The sequence below is a fragment of the Gossypium raimondii genome, chromosome 12 (assembly GCF_025698545.1).
Source record: "Gossypium raimondii isolate GPD5lz chromosome 12, ASM2569854v1, whole genome shotgun sequence".
In the NCBI taxonomy this organism is placed as follows: domain Eukaryota; kingdom Viridiplantae; phylum Streptophyta; class Magnoliopsida; order Malvales; family Malvaceae; genus Gossypium; species Gossypium raimondii.
The window spans coordinates 30403376-30406999 of NC_068576.1; the positions used below are offsets into that span (position 1 = coordinate 30403376).

The following is a 3624-nucleotide window of genomic DNA, read 5'->3' on the forward strand; positions in this document are numbered from 1 at the left end:
ATATAATGGCTTGTAATTGCTGAGGGGGTTATGAGTTAGTTATACATGAATCCCTCTTTCTTTCTATCTCTTTCCTTCTATAATTACTCCCTCCTCCTCCTCATCCTCCTCATTCTTCTTCTTTCTCTTTGGAATTTCTCTCTTCCTTCCCTTTCTTCTCTACCATTTTTTGTTTTCCAATTTCTATTTGTAACAAAGGTATCAAAGCCAGGTTGATTATCCATAGTTGGTGATGAGCCAAATCGAATCCTCCTGGTCACAATCCATCATATGCTTTATCCTATTACTATGAAAGCACTGAACCAGGTTTTCTCACCTCATGGATTTGTGGAAAAGATCGTCACATTTCAAAAGTTGGCGGGCTTTGAAGCCCTGATCCAATATCAAGGACGCCAAAATGCTATATTGGCTAGAATCTCTCTTCAAGGTCATAATATTTATGATGACTGTTATCAGCTTGATATATAGTTTTAAAACCTTGATTAATTACAAGTCCATTGTAATAATGAGCGAAGGGATTTCACAAACCCAAATCTCCTAACAGAGCAGAAGGGCGAACCATCACAGCATCTTGGGTATGGTGATCCAGGAGTTGGATTTCCACAGATGGCTAATGCAACTGCAATTGCAAATCTAAAAATGGTTATGGGGATGGTGGCGTGGAGGTTAAAAAGTCTAATAATCGTAATCCTTCGTCGTCTGATTAAACACTGACAGTACCGATTGACGCGGAAGAGTATTGCACAATCCATAAGAACACGATCCATCAAGCTTATGCTATTGTTGCTTTCTCTTATATGTCGGTTGTGAAGGCAGCAGGTTCGTTTGCGCAAGCTGAAAATCAAGTGCTTCAATCGGGATCTGATGTTCAAGGTTCCTCAAAGACATAGGAACAGGGTGAACCTGATGATGGTATTCGGCTGTTTCAACTACACAAAAAATGTCAGGGACACAAGTGAGGCAAGCCATAAGTGGGATAAATGATAGGTGTGCAATGATGGGTTACTCCAAATGAATATCCTTTAAGTGAAGTGCGAGTAGAAAATGATCTAGTTGATGATTTCGATGGGTTTTAAGTGATTGTGTTATTGGGAATTTAATGGCTTCTAGTTTATATTTTGTTCATTAGTATTCTGTTAGATTTGATAACCCTTGTAAAACCTCGGCTTTGGATTACTTAGGCAGTAAGCTATTCAAGAGTTCCTTAATTATCTGTGCTTGTTGCAGCTCATGCGTACCTGAAGAAAGTGTGGTTTTGTTAGAAAATGGTGCATTGTTCTTGTTTGATTTAGCTTCTTGTGTTAATTGGCTGAAACTCAATGCCTATGTTAAAAAGAGTAAATTTAGAGTCTTGTAGAATGATTCGAGTGGTGTAGATAATTATAAATTGTTGGGTATTGAGTTTATTTGGCATCCTAGGATTTTAGTTGTTGCCCGATCAAATGCCACTTTGTTACTTGATTTTAGGCATGATGAATGTAATGTAATTTTTTTAGCTAAGATTGAGAAGTTGAACCCATATGCTATTGTTGATAAGGATTAGTTCCTAGCATTTTCTAGAGCAGGAGCTGATGGGTTTCAGTTTGTTTTGGCTTCCAAAAGTTTATTGCTTCTTTGTGATGTGTGTAAGCCAATGGTGCCATTGTTGTGTTGGGCTCATCATCTAGATAATCCATGCTTCATTGATGTGATTAGGTTATCAGAATTGAGGTCACAATTTAGGGATGATACATATCAGTGGGCAACTGAATCAAGTTTTTGAATAATATTGGGATTATTTTGGAATTGTGAGTTTAGGCTATTTTGTTATAGCCCTTCTTCAGCCAGTGAAGGATATGTTGCTATAGAAATTTCAAAGTTTTGCAAACCTTTTTTGAGTAGGAATCTCTCGAAGTTGCTGTGTGAGTCAGATGAATTTGATGGGTTTATTTTGATTAGGCTAATGTCTTTAGGGAAGATTGAAGCTCAATGATATTGTGCCTCATAGGATTTGGTGCAGAATTTTGATGTAGCTCACAAAAAACCATTACTCAATTTTTAGGATAGCTTACTATACTCTTCGAGTAACAATGATTATGAATTTCCTAAAAGGTTCAAGTATTTGAACCTTCACTATCTTCGTGGTTATTTGAATGACATGACCATGCCTCTGAAATTTTTAGTTGCTCCAGACCTTCCTCAGTTACCTCCATTCCTACTAGGGAAGCCTTCATGTCGCAACATTAAGTGGTCGCATAAAATGTAGCCTGATGATTCACTTGTGGGTCCTATTCTTCCTCTCCCTATTCTACTTACACTTCACAAGTTTCGTAATGGTTGTCCTGATTCAGATAAAATGTGTGGATTTTCATTAAATGTAGAGTTTGGCCTTAGGTTCAATGAAGCCATGCAGGTTGCTGCAGAAAATGGATGTATTAGATTCTAGCTTACTTAACAATGATGAAACCGTCTCTCTTGCTGATGACATGGATGAGATGTGGGTTAACTCTCAAAGGCCAAAATAATTCCTTTTACACCATCCAATTGCAGACGAGTCATATGGAAACTGTATTTATAACGATGTGAAATTTACTACCATGAGTACCAAAGTGCATAAAGTTATTGATCCTAAATACACAATGGATAATGTTGGGCTAGAAATTTTTGATGATCTATGTCCCATTGAATTAAAGTTTGATGTTCCTATCATGAACTTTGTGCTGATGTATGCCTTATGCTTGATCGAAGAATGGGTATTTATGGTTATCCTATGGAAAATTCAAGCACTTTTCCTCACTTTGATCCATAACAAGAATCATTTTGAGGTGGAGGTAATTGTTATGGGTCAAAATGAAGACTAGGTAACCAAGAAGCAAAACGACGTGTTTGGTTTTACTGAAACGATGCGCAGAGGACCTAATGAAATGAAGCGTTTCATCCAACTAATCCATACGTTATTTTCCAATTTTTATTTTTCCTTTTTTTGTTATTTTCCCTTTTATATAATAGTCTGTAATTGCTAAAGGGGTTATGAATTATTTATACACGAATTCCTCTCTCTATCCTCCTCATTCTTCTTCTTCTTTTGCTTCTCTCTTCTTTCTCTCTGGAATTTCTCTCTTCCTTCCCTTCCTTCTCTACTATTTTTGGCTTTCCGATTTTTGTTCGTAATAGATTCTTCACAATCAACCCAAAAGTTTGATATTTTTCTCTGTGTGGTTCAATTTGAATAGTGAAGGATTTAGTTGACACGAAAGGAAAGCCTGATCAAGGTTGCAAGACGATCGGGCAGTAGTCAAGGCTAGACCAAAAATTGTTTTCTTTGAAACATTAGACTGAGATTTCCTCGATTTAGGGTTGATTGTGAAGAACCCAAGCCAATAGATTTGCAAAAGAGATACGGGATATCCTTTGATGGGTTCTGCTCGAGGTTTTGATACCGGAGAGCGGCAGCTTGTGTCAACAGCGGTGGTGGAGATGGAGTTCATAGGAGAATAAAGAAAGAGAAAAAGAGAGGAAAGGGAAGGAAAGGAAAAATATGGAAAAAAAGCAACATGTGAAAAAATTCATAAAAGTTAAACATTTTTATAATTTTATTTCAATTATATATTTATTTTTTGAAATTATTAAGCCATTTTTTTACTA

At 36.7% G+C, this 3624-nt stretch overlaps 1 pseudogene; it reads left to right on the forward strand.

Annotated features, from left to right (window-relative positions):
• The first annotated feature begins 288 nt into the window (after window positions 1–288).
• LOC105762114 (uncharacterized) lies at window positions 289–2425 on the forward strand (annotated as a pseudogene).
• The last annotated feature ends 1199 nt before the right edge of the window (window positions 2426–3624 follow it).